Genomic DNA, 13,967 nt, shown 5'->3' on the forward strand with positions numbered 1-13,967 from the left:
TCTCCAGCTGGGTTGTTGATAGTTGGCCTGATTCCATCGACTGTATGGGATCACCACTGGGCTCACTGGCAGGTTCAATGCACCTCACCGCCAATGGCATAACGTCATCAACATCTTCCTCAAAACGTGTCCACTGTTCATGAAGCCTTTGGCAGTACTTGCAACCTTGACATGGGAGGTCAGACAAGTATTTCCCTGCTTGATAGCAGTCACATTTGTCTGCATATTCCATGCTTCGTCTCGACAGGGCGTCAGCATTTGAGTGTTTGTGGCCTGCACGATGTTCTATTTGGAAGTCATACTGGCTCAACTCCTCTAACCACCGTGCCAGCTGGCCTTCGGGATATTTGAACCTGAAGAGCCAGGTGAGACTGCCATGATCCGTTCGCAGCAAAAACTTCCTTCCCAGCAGGTAGTGGCGGAACAGGCGGGTGAAGCGCACAACAGCAAGTAACTCGCGCCTTGTGACGCAATACCTCTGTTGAGCTGGTGTAAGGTGACTGCTGGCATATGTCAGTACTCGCTCCTCTCCCCACTGGAGTTGTGACAGGACTGCTCCAATACTATGATTTGATGCATCAGTGTCGAGAATGTATTTGCCTTCTGCAATCGGGTATCCCAACACTGGGGTAGTTGTTAGTCTTTCTTTTAGCTGTGTAAAGGCCTCCTGATGTTCTTCTGTCCATTGAAACATGGCTCCCTTCTTTAGAAGATTGTGGAGAGGACTTGCAAGCTCTGCAAAAGCTGGTACAAATTTGCGGTAATAGTTACATAGTCCAAGAAAGGCTTGAAGCTCCTTAACGTTGCTGGGAGATCCCCAGAGCTGTACATCCCTGACCAGAGCTGGGTATGGCCGAATACCTTCTCCACTCACAATGTGGCCTAGGAAGAGAACCTCCTCTTGGAGCAGGTGACATTTTGATGGCTTTAACTTCAGTCCATAGCTGTGGAGGCAATCGAAGACTTGTGAAAGACGATCCAGGCTCTCATCCCCATCTCTACCTAGGACAATGACGTCGTCCAGATAAATGAGCAACGTCTCCCATTGGAGTCCCCTGAGGACAAGCTCCATAGCCCTTTGAAAAGTGCTGGGGGCGTTGCACAAACCAAAAGGCATACGGGTGTACTCGTAGAGGCCCCATCTGGTGATGAACGCCGTCTTCTCACGGTCTTTGTCATCCACTGCTATCTGCCAATATCCAGATTGCAAGTCGAGTGTCGAGAACATAGTAGCTCCCCCGAGAACATCAAGACATTCCTCTATTTTGGGTAAAGGATACGCATCTTTGACTGTCACACTATTTAGGCTGCGGTAATCTACACACCATCGTACTCCTCCATCCTTCTTGCGTACCAAAACCACTGGAGAGGCCCACTCTGATGATGATGGTGTGATGACACCTGTTCTCAGCATGTCTTGAAGATGGGCTTCTTCCTCACCTATGAAGCCAAGAGGTGTTCTTCTCACTGGCTGACGCACAGGTCTAGCTGACCCAGTGTCAATCTTGTGTGTTACAGCAGAGAGGTAACCCAGATCAGAGTCAGTTCTGGCAAAAATGGATTGGTAAGTTATTAGTAGCTGAAGAAAACGCTGCTGCTGTTCCTCAGTGAGTGTTTTGCTTGTGGTAGCAACCAGGTCATGGAGATGCTGAGGTAGGTCAGAAATAGTTGCTACTCTTCCAACCACCAATGGTCGCACACTCACTGACTCGCTCTCTAATTTGGTTGCTGCACCTTGTTGGCATGGACTTGTTGGTTCGTCAGGATAAGCTTCAACTAAAAGCCCAAGGCATGCTCCTTTTGACAATGCTGCTTTACTGGTGGAAAAGTTGCATAGTCTGACTGGCACCTGCTTCTCCATGGTGGTAACAACACTTCCGGAAGCTACAGCTTCAGTGATGTTCAAAGGCTCGAGCACGGCTGGGACACCTGGTCTTGGATTTTCTACCTCCCCCCACACCACACATTCCGATGTGGGTGGTATAGTGGTAGTCTCTCTCAGAATCACATTGGCAACACAATAGTCAGATCCATCCCCTCTCACTATTTTGGACGGTACAAGTTCATATCCAATGAAAACTTTGCCACGGGTGTGGATGACGACGTCATGGGCCTTCATCAAATCCAATCCTAGGAGAACAGAGTCACGGATGGGGGCTATATGCACATCCCAGTCAATGGTCTTAGATGCTATTTTGAAGGTGACGGTCAGCCCACGCTTTGCCTTCATGCCATCTCCAACACCTGCATTCAGGAGGTAAGTCTTGTGCAGGTTTGTCGGCTCACATCCTGAGAAACTCTGATACAGCTCCTCAGAGATCACTGTTGTTTGGGCTCCAGTGTCTACCACAGCTTGAGTTGAAACACCATTTGCAGTTACAGGAATCTGTAGACTCTCGCCTTTGTTTTTGGTGCAGCTAATTTGTAAGTCCTGTGGCTGGTGACTTGAATTTATGGTGCCTTCAGGTGGTGTCTGACGGCCTGTGTTCTTTTCACCATGGTTTCGGGTTCCTGTTGGACTTGATGACCTCATGCAGTCTCTCCTGAAATGCCCTTGTTCTCCACAAGTGAAACACGTACCAGGTGTGCCACGGTTCGGGCTTGAGGACAGGGAGCGTGTTCGACCAGGGTGCACTTGTTGGGGACTTTGCCTCCTCTCTTGGGGTCGTGCTGATGCTCTTGTTGGCTGGTTTTCTGCATGATTAGACTTGAGATGATCCATCTGCAATTGCAAGTTCCCCACTGTACTAACAAGGGCCTTGATTTGGTCAGTCAGTACAGAAAACTGATCAGCAGTGACATATTGAGGAGCCTGCACTCTACGAGAAGTAGCAGTAAAGTCATCGCTGATGTCTCCCTCATCAGCCCAAGATATGCGTCTCGCTCTGGTCTTTATTTCAGTTTCACGCCCCACAGTGGCTTTGAAATTATGTTCGTGGGCCTCTACACACTTCTGAGCCTCTGCAAGAGAACATGGGTCACGGTTCATAACTTCATAGGCCACCTTTTGATTTCTCAAACCCTTCAAGAAGGCATCAGTTGCCAGCTGGTCTTGTAGCCGAAGATCGACTCCTGGATATGCAAAAGTGACGAGACGTCGTACCTCTTCTGCAAATTCAGCTGTCATCTCCTTGCCTTGGCGAAGTTCTCCTAGCTTTCTTCGTACGGTAGTAGGAGGGTCTTTTTGCCCAAAACGCTGAGTGAGCTGCTCTACTAAAAGGACATAGTCCTCTCTTGTGCGCTATGGTAGTGAACAGACGTATCGAATAGCTGCTCCTCTTAAACATTCAAGCAGTCTGTCTACTCTCTCAGGAGCACTCCATCCATATTTCCTGGCCAGGCGCTCAAACGGTAACAAAAAGGCATCCCAGTCTTCTTTACCATCGTATGTGGCAAGCTTAGGCCTACGTACTTCCTGCACAGACGGCTGACTATTATTAAGCCTCTGCCCATCTTGGTTGGGGAATAGACGTTGTGTTTCACGTTCCGGATCTCTGCTATCTCTCCGTCTAATGTCAAGTTCAGGATTAATGCTCCGCCTAGTCGGACCTGAGTTGCGAGCATGCTGGCTGATAACATCCAGCTCAGCTGCAAAGGGCCCACTGACATGTTCTCTTGGCCTTACAGACATGTCCAACATAGCTGGAGGCATAACATTAGGCTCAAATGTATGCCTGTCCCCTGTTGAGCGTAGTCCCATCTCTTCCCCACCACCAGTAGGAGCAGGTAGATGTGGTGTGAGGGTCTGTACTGCCGCCTTTTCACTTATGTGCGTAAGAACGGGGGCAAGCATCATTTGCAGTTGTTTTGCCTGTTGATTTTGGCTATCTAGTAAAGCCTGCAGCCATTTTGGAGCTTGTTCCGACTCGTTTAAGGCTGCTGTAGCTCCTTGTAATTCGTCGGTCATTTTTTTGTTATTCTTTCTTCAAGAAGGTGATTAACAGCCCAAGAATTTTTTTTTTTTTTTTTTTTTTTACTGCCAATATCAGCTGACAAAAATCCCTTAAAATGCTCCTCTAGGACTTGCACAGCAAATTTTGTGAGTTTAAAAAGCTGTTTCTTTTTATAATGTTTCTTTGACTTGTATAGTAAAACTCATGAAACGTTGCCAGCAAGAAGGTCTTCCTTTAGCTTTTCTTGGGCTTTTATTTTGACAGGTGAATGATTGCCACTGCTAGTCCACTAGCTAGCCGATTAGCATTAATCAACGAACATAAACACTCCTCCGTTTTGCAATGTTGCTGAACTGCTAGCGTCGTTCAGCTGATTAGCTTGCACTTATCTCTTGGGTCCTTACTTCATCCGTTGGATTTACTCACGGTTTGGAAAGTTGGATCCCGCTTCTGACACCAGTTGTCGTGTTGTGACTTCTTGAATGAGCAATGCACCGCTCGTCTGACGTGGGTTAAATGACTTCACACGACAAAGAATCCTCCTTTTGTGGAATTTACTGAACTTCGGCAGGTGAGTACAATACATACACATCAGTGGCCGTGGCTAAACTAGGCTATGATCTCTAGCTCGGGCACAGAACAGTTATGTTACTACTGTCCATGCGGTGAGCTGTGAGCCTATCAACCTAGAAACTGAAACTGACATGGTATCTCCACTACGCTCACTATACGTGATTATGTCACGCTCATGGCCAGTCAACGTAAGCATCCCACAACATAAACATGAAAGGATAAAGGACAATATATGTGAATGGCCTTACAATATTGCTATAAAACCTTCGTTAGTAACAGTCAATACTTTTGCCTGCATCAATTCGCGCATTTGCATTCAGTGTGCTACCATCGGCTTAACGTGAGTTCTAAGCGTCTTTGTATGCTTATATCTGATTTCACTCGACTGTGAATGCATGTATATATGATGTAAGACATGTAAAATAAATGAATGACACTGGCACTACACACAAATTATTGTAGCCTAAACTTACACCGCACTTTCCTAATAACTTAAGTTCTCTCGCGTCACTGACAGTAGCTAGAATGCATAAAAAAACACCGGGAAAAACAGTGTTCAGTCCACCAAGTCATAAGCTATCGGCGCTGCGCAGCACCAGTTGTGATATTTATCTTACGGAGTGTAATCGTAGGTAATGTCATGTATGAAAACTAGTATTGTTAGGCAATACTATAAGTGCAAGTCCAGGGCAGCTGAGGTGTGACAATGACATCATCGATACGCAAGCAGGATGTGCGGTTTCGCTGTCTAAACGAATTCAAACGGGCTACGGTTTCAGATTTTTCCACTCTGGGACCAGGTTTCAAAAAAGTGCGGTTTCGGGCAGTGCGTTTACAGGATTCGTTTGGACGCTCGGCCAAGACGAAGCAAAACCTCTGCGTTTAACCTAAAAAGCGTCTCCGTGTGGACAGGCCCTTACTTGATCAGCCGTGATGATGAGGGGGATGAGGGGAGAGGAGGGGGAGGAGGAGGAGGGGTGCTTCTGAGAGGGTTGTCGTGTGGCTAGAGACTGAAGCCATTGTTGCCGCACTGCTCGTGGTTACCATGTGGGGGAGGGGTGCAATTGCCTGATCTGCAGTGATGATGGAGGGGGGGAGGGGAGGGGGAGTAAAAAAGACTACGAACTACAAAGAAAAACCTATAAAAGTATGTAAAAGGATACCAATATCTGCCCCCTTTATTTGTCATGTTGTAATAAAAAATATGAACGAGATCATAAACAAGCACACAAACAAGACCAGCAAGCCTAACAGCCAATGCAAACATGACTCTGTCTCTCTCAACCTCATTTAATCACAAACATAATCGTGTAAATGTGTTGTTTGACAGACTGAGATTAAGTGGCGTCATTAATAAACGAATCAGAGGAGAGCACTTAGGGTAACAATCTATTAGCGGCGTGACACACAGGCTGTGATAATTCAGAGCCAAATTATGATCGCTTTCTACTTTATCAGAGTCTGTGCAGGTGAGATGGCTAGCAGCAACCAGTTCAGTGAAATTGTGGGAACGATATGTTATTGTTGTTGCTGTCTATGATGCATGCTTACAGTATGTGTGTCAAACACAAATATGCATTTTAGGCTTTCTGCTGTTCTGTCTCCATCACGAAAAATGCACACATTCACTCATGATCTATCAGAATAAGTTTCAAGGGCTGGATGGGAGAGCTTCCACACAAGCTGTCTTATCTGATCTTGTCAGCTGAACAACTGAAGCATAGTCGTACTCCTGACAGGGAGTATTTCCCCGCTACACTGTATCTCTTTCCTCTTCATATTTGCCTTTTTGGAGCAGAAGCTAAGTCAGATTTTCTGATCATTCCACCTCTGGCTTGGAAATTAAGACATTCTCTGACACCTTTAACATGCTCAACTCAAACCCCTAAAATAAAAATTAAAACAAAACCTCATAATTTGTTATTTGTCAAAGACACTTTTGTTCTTTTGCGATGTTGCATTACCACTTTCCCCCTGTTTTTACACATTGCTGGTGTGAGATGAAGAACAGACCAGTGGAGTGGAAAGGCAGTCCTGAACTCTGCTGCCCTCTACTGGTCATGACCTCAGGGAGTGAATCAGCACACTTCAGGTGTAACATGTGACTGAACATGTGACTGATAGCCATTATATTGATGCTTTTTGTTTTTTACAGTGTTAATTAAGTAACTCCTAGTGTGTTTAGTGTGTGAAGCTGTTCCTCAACAGCAATAGTGATTCTTCTTACAAAGTGAAATGTTGATTATGTGATAGCAATACCAGCAGTAACTATTTCATACTCCTTGTTTAGTCACATATGTAACATGCAGCAAATATTATTTTTGTTTCTTTGAATGCTCCTAGAACATTTCAGATGAAGACTACTAAATGTAAATGTAAATCAGGTTTCTAGGCCAAGTACTCTATACTTGTGTATACAAGGAATTTGGTCTCTGCATTTATCCCATCTGCGAATTAGTGAACACACAGAGCACACAGTGAACACACAGTGAGGTGAAGCACACACTAACTGGGAGCAGTGAGCTGCCTTGCTACAACGGCGCTTGGGGAGCAGCGAGGGGTTAGGTGCTTTCCTACTGGTCAGGGATCAAACCCTTCGGTTCCAAGCCAGAAGCCCTAACCAGTAGGCCAAGAATGCCCCTACTATCTTTGAGTCCACTAGCACTTAGATGTGACTGGTTCTGGGGCAGGAGCTGTGGCTGGTGTCCTTAACCACTTTTGGCCTTAGTGACCCACAGTCATTTCCTGATCCGATTTCACATCTCTCTCTCTCTCTCCCACCCACTTCCTCCTCTGCTGCAAAAAGGCTGGGAAAGCCCCCACCTCGCCCATAGTAAAAAAAATAAAAAAACGTACAAAAATCTGTGATTCTAGTGGCTCAGACTAGAGGACATATACTGTATCTGCATCTTCCTATTTTAATTTCATGATCCAGCTCTATGACCCGTTGCTCACTGCGGTCCTCTGATGAGCGCTTGCTATGCCGACCTTCCAGAAGCACTAAGATGTCACAGTCAAGACTTTTTCACTCTGTGATTCCTCATTGATTGAATAATTTAATGCACTTCATTCTAGTGATAGATTTGGGATCTTCAAAAAACTTAGAAAGACTTATCGGTTTAAATTGTTTTTTAACGTATTAAATTTTACTTGCAGAGCTGTGATTTGTATGTTTCTGGTTATGGTTACTGTTATTATATTCAGTGTATTGATAATAGTGGTATTTTTCAGGCTATTTGATTTCACTATAAACTATCATTTCTAATGTGTATGTATTGTTTATTAGTGTCATTGTAACTCACTTGGGACAAAAGCGTCATAACCATAAACATAAACAAAAGCATAGAACTAAAGGTTACTACCCTGTGTACGAAGCTGAACTCCTAGCTGAACACATGTTGAAACCATAGGAATACATAACCACTGGTCAACATTAATAGCTGACCTTTAATAGGATCCTTCTGTGTGAAATCACCCACATTCTAATGTTTCCAGATGGCCATCTCCGAACGTTCTGATCTCTACAATACAGCAGAAGTGTGATGAATACAAGCCAAGTTTCCCTCTCTACTTTTGATTTGACTTAATATATGGCTGTGTCTCAAACCGCCTACTTGAACACTTCAAATACTTAGTTAAAGTATAAGCTTATAATGCAGATATTGGGACAATACTAACCATCGAAAAGTGGGCACAATGCAAGTAAGCGCTCAGTGCACACTAGCAGTGTACTGACGGATGTATGCCGTTTGAGACACAGCATATGATTTCAGCATATCAGGCAAGCACATTACTCTAGATCTGAATCAATGTGACATGATGTGACCAAGAGAAAATACAAGGTCGTCACTTTTCTTATGCCTCTGGTCAGCGAGTCAGATGCACCTCATTACCGGTAAAAAGAATAAAGTTCTTAACTCTAGCATCTCTTGATCACACACATTAAGTGCTGACCTTAAAAGACTAAAGAAAAGTTACAGGGCAGCAGAAATAACAATTCTCATTTCACTGGAATATCTTGCCCCACATAGAATGCATGGTGCAATGTGTGGTCTCAAAGTGGATTCCCTGCAATAATGTTGTCTAATTGGGTCACACTTTTCTATTCATGTATTCTCACAGATAAGCATTTCCCCTCAGATGCACTGGAGCCTCTTGGAGATCACAACACAGGGAATCAGAGCTACATACAGTATAATCAGGGGCCTTGTCATATGGACAGCGTTTGCTGACCACATGCATTTATGTCCCTCCGTCATGGATAAAAATATCAAAAGGATAAAAGTAGATTATGAGTAAATTACATGCACAAGACCATAGCAAACCTCCCGTTTTGTCTGTTTATTACGTGTTCATTTGTGTGCTGTTTGGGCTCTTTGTTGACCGACTGAGATAACAACACGAGGTGGAACATCAGCACAAACCGAGCCAATTCGTCACTATACCCTGATTTCAGAGAATAGATGGCAATATAGATCAGACCATGACATACTGTAAGTTGGAGTTAGCCAATAGCAACTAATTCTCAAACAGATCTGACCCTGTCAGGTAAACCACTGGTCCAGCAGATCTGAGCCCAACCCAACTCAGAAGGGGGGAAGGCCTAGTTGAGGGGTAGAAAAGAAGAGACAGGGGGGGTAGGAAGGAAGAGAGCAGAAACAGAGAAAATCAAAAGGCAAGCAGATGATTCGCCCACATTTCAAATGAGGAGTGTGCATATCATCGTAAATGACGCATACAGTTAAGCCCATAATTACTCATAGGAAAGGTTTGATATTATTATTTGACCAAGAAAACAGACATTTTGTATTTATTTATACAGCTCTGGAAAAAAATGACAAGACCAATGCACATTTTTCAGATGTCATCCTAGAGTGTCAACCCATTAAAATGTCAGTCAGCAATCGTAGGATGACATCCAAAAAATGTGCAGTGGTCTCTTCATTTTTTCACAGAGCTGCACTGGTATATATACAGTGCATATGGAAAGTATTCATGGCACTTTTTTTATGTTTCAATTATGTACAATTTTTTTATGTTTCAGACTCATCTTAAAATCTACACACAATACTCCACAAAAAGTGTTTGGAGTGTTTTGTAAATGTATTAAAAAAAAGACTAAATAAAATATGCCATTTACAGACCCTTTGTTCTGACACTTGTAATTGAGCTCTGGTGCATCCTACTTCTATCAATGGTCCTTGAGACGCTTCTACAACTTGTGTCACACCGGCCCTGCTCTCCCTCGGCCACGCCCCCTCATGCCACTCCAGCACCTGACTCTCCTACTGCCACACCCCCGCTTTCCCCAGTCACATGGAATCTCTCACACTCACCTGCCTATTAGCTCTCCTCACCTGCAAGCAATCACCGCATCATTAACTCTCCTACAAAGGTTTCCCGCATTCTCCAGTCTGTGTCTGGCCTCGTTGATCTTGGACTCATGCTGTGCTCCTCTGTTTCCTGCCGCTTCAGTTTCATATTTCCTTGGATCCTCTGTTTTTCCCTTTTTTGGACTATCTTCTGAGCTTTTGAAAGACTGAATCTTTTGAGTGTTTAATCCTTCTGTATTCGGCTGAATTATCCTCTGAACCAATAAAGGAACCTGTTTATCTAAGGATCTGTTTTTACCAGTCTGAGTCTGTGACAACTTGATTGGAGTCCACCTGTGCCTAAATTAATTCACTGGACATTATTAGGAAAGGCACACATCTCTTTATATAAGGTCTCACAGTTGCAGAGGTGGAAAAAGTATGAAAATATTGTACTCAAGTAAAAGTACTAATACTTAGATGAAATATTACTCAAGTACAAGTTAAAATACTGATCTGAAAATGTACTCAAGTAAAAGTAAAAAGTAGTTCATTTAAAATGTACTTTAAGTAAAAGTTACTTAGTTACTTTTTTTTTGGGGGGGAGGGGGGGCGTTACCAGAACAACCAGTTTTACCAGAGACTAAATGAGGAGATCTAATGAGGAGATACAGCACTCAAAAAATCCTCCATAGTATATAAGTAAGTATAAGTAGCCTATATATACACTTTTGATCCCGTGAGGGAAATTTGGTCTCTGCATTTATCCCAATCTGTGAATTAGTGAAACAGACACAGCACACAGTGTACACACAGTGAGGTGAAGCACACACTAATCCCAGCGCAGTGAGCTGCCTGCAACAACAGCGGCGCTCGGGGAGCAGTGAGGGGTTAGGTGCCTTGCCCGGCAACCCTCCGGTTAGGGACCGTTCGTTATTTATAAACGGGGTCACCGGAGGAAAATAGGGGAGGGTCATGTCTTTTTATTCTTTGATGAGGGGAGGGTCACCTAACTTTTTTTTGTCTAGGAGGGAGGGTCACCCATCTTTTGTATTAATGAAAACAGAAAAAAATCAAAGTGGCTTGATTGATTGTTGATTTCTGTCGCCAAATAACGTTCTCTTTCGTTCCATAGCTCTGTCAGCATTGAACAATGAAAATAGGCCTAAGGGAGATTTCCCGGGTTTCTCACGCAAAATACTGAAAATGTCAACATTCGTCCCCATTAACGTTGGAAGGGTTGGAGCAACAAAGTAGCCTACTTTATTCACGCAGCCTATATCCATTTGGTCAACTTTATCCAGCCCTAAAAAAGCTAAATTTAACTTTGGTTTACTTGTAGTTTACCGAGTAGCCTAACTTTAAACAGTGTGCATGCTTAACATAAATACTTGTGCTTCATTCATCCACACATCCAGCTCCTAACGTTTTGACAAGCATTTCTACCAATTGACCTTGTTCCTGCCCATCTCTAGCTTTACTGTCTCCATCCTTTCTGTTTTTGTTGTTTGCAAAAGCAACAAGTGCAATTTGTTAATCGCTGTCATTCTCTCTCCTGCCAACAAAAATAGGCCTACGTTCCAAGTAGCAGTGCGTAATTCTGCTTCATAAAGTTGAACAAATACATTTGGTCATATAAATAGCCAGTTTATGGTCTACAGTGTAGTTGGTAAATTATGGTAGGCCAACTTGGAGTGAATATAGGGGTGAATTCTTTGTCTAGCTGAGTAGCCTGGCAGGTGCGCACGTAGGCATAGCCTACGGCCGAACACTGCAAGCAGGGGCGTAGCCAGGATTATTTTATAGGGGGGCCAGCTGGGTCCAGACTTTTTATTGGGGTGGCACTTGGGAATCAAAACTACTATTTGAAAACTACTCAAAAAGTTTTGAAGATTAGGATAGCCTATTTTAATAATGGCAATAAATTGTGTAAAGCCAACACTGATACACAGGTCAGTTTGTTGTCCACTCCAAATCGTTTTCCATAAATAGGCCAATGCTATAAAAAAGTACATTATGATAATGCACCTTACTTAATCAGTCTTATTATGTGTGTACACTCATGATGATTCTAAAACAACTTTACTGTCATGAACAAAGTGAAGGCAAAAAGGTGTTTCTTTGTCGAATAAATTGAGATGCAATGTGTGTCTCGAATTGGATGCCATGCAGGAATTTGCTGGGATCTCAAAACCGTATGAACTTTGCCATAGAGAAACACATGATAGCGTTGGATTATGTACATGCCTTGCCACCACAACACACAAAAACGTGGGGTAAGTCGAGCTATATGAAGTTATTATTTTGATGTCATTTCGTCTGTTTTATAACCCAGAAGGATGTACAGTACTTGGTATCAAATGGTAGCTCTCTATCTCCTCTTTCATCTGACATGCGTGGCATATCCGATCACGGGTTTGTGAGTAGCCTAATTCAAACGAGAGTTGGTTTTTGTACATGATGTTATTTTGCAGTCACGTTGTCTGTTTTTATAGCCCAGAAGCATCGATATACTTGGTACCAATAGATAGCCCTGTGTCTCCTCTTTCTTCTGATATGCTTGCTCATGTCTATATATCGCGATCACGGGTTCGCGAGTAATTCAAACGAGAGTATTGGGTGCGCAGGTAAACTATAAATGTATTTATTTATTTTCATAGCCTACTTGATCGCACAGGCAAGAGTTTAGTCTCGTTGGAAAGCTCCACTTCTGCCCTGTCACGCAATTAAGGTTTCATCTCGCTGCGATGAACAGTTCTGGAGTAATGTAACAAAGAACTCAGGCAAAGCAGCCTGCCTCTGCCTGACCAGCTGCTATGGCAACTGCTACCACACGCAGTCAGCAAATTATGTTTTTTATAAAGTAGACTAGACTAGGCCCTATTAGCCTACTTTTATTGGAGCCATCCAGAGATATGTGCCTAATATGCTTGCATTTCACCCGAATTTTATCGAAATATTTTTGTAAAGCGTTACCGCGGGCATCCGATTATTTCTGATCAGCCCCACACGTCAATGTCAGAGCCTACCTAAGGACAGCCCAACGCAGCTCACTTGGCTATCGTGACACATTCTAACATCTATTAGCATTAATGTTCCAACTCATTATCAACTCACCTGTTGTTACTGAGGTTAAGTAATAGGCTAGTCTACTAAGTGTTTTTAACAGATGACTTGAATTGTCCTACTGCTGCACTAGCCTACTTACGATTTGATCACAACCGTGGGCTAGATAGAGTGCAGTAATTGGTTCAGTCCCTGCTTTGCAAAGTGTTGGCAAAGTGCCGTCGAAAACGGCAGCAATTTTTTTTTTACTTTTCACTGAACGGAGCTGGGGGGGCCAGCAGGGTGGCCAAGCTTTGACCAGTGGTGGCCGTGGCCCCCCCTGGCCACCACGTAGCTCCGCCCCTGACTGCAAGCGCTAATGAATCGTGTTCTCACGACAACCACGTCGTTAACTAAATAGGCCTAGGTTAACATCACTCTGAGTTCGCATTCAAGCAAGCAAAACGATGATTTGAATACACTGGAAGGGCAAGGGGTAACAACAGGACAACACAGAGAGAGCCAGAATGCAGGACTGATGTTATGATAGTATTACAGTAATATGGATATTCTACGGGAAAATATTAAAACGGCAAGACAGCGGGGAAACGTTAAAATGATAAACCCGGAAAAAGTTGGCATGTTAGGTATTTTTCGGTCCCTGTGATTATTTGTGAAATTGTGCAAACGGCCTTTTCAAGTCATTTGAGAGGAAGGAGTGTAGCAAGCTCCCAAATTGACGCTCGTCTGAGAAATTGAGTTTTGGATAATGTTCAGCTTCGGCAGCTTTACAATGACTGAGGAAGCCTAGAGACGAGTCCATAGCAACAAGTTCATGTGTTGAATTTGTTATTACCCAGTGTGCTTTGTTGAATGGTCTCAATGCTTTATTGTTTTACTTCATGTGAATACTTAGCCTACTAGAGGAGTAACTTTTCAAGTAGGCTAATGCATTTGCAGGAAGTGTGCATTTAGTTTCCATGCTTATTGTGTTTCCACAACAATGTTAGTGAGTAAATCTACTGAAATGGCCACCATCTTGGTGAAGTGTGATGTGTAAGATCAGAAAGCAGAGGTTGGTTTTAAGGCGCGTACAGCGTGGGCGGAAGACATCGACAATTGGCCGGGGAGGGTCATATAATTT

The sequence above is a fragment of the Alosa pseudoharengus genome, unplaced genomic scaffold (assembly GCF_046254945.1).
Source record: "Alosa pseudoharengus isolate Yale_2024_CS ecotype anadromous, Long Island Sound unplaced genomic scaffold, YU_APseudo_1.1 YU_APseudo_1.1_scf_7, whole genome shotgun sequence".
NCBI lineage: Eukaryota > Metazoa > Chordata > Actinopteri > Clupeiformes > Clupeidae > Alosa > Alosa pseudoharengus.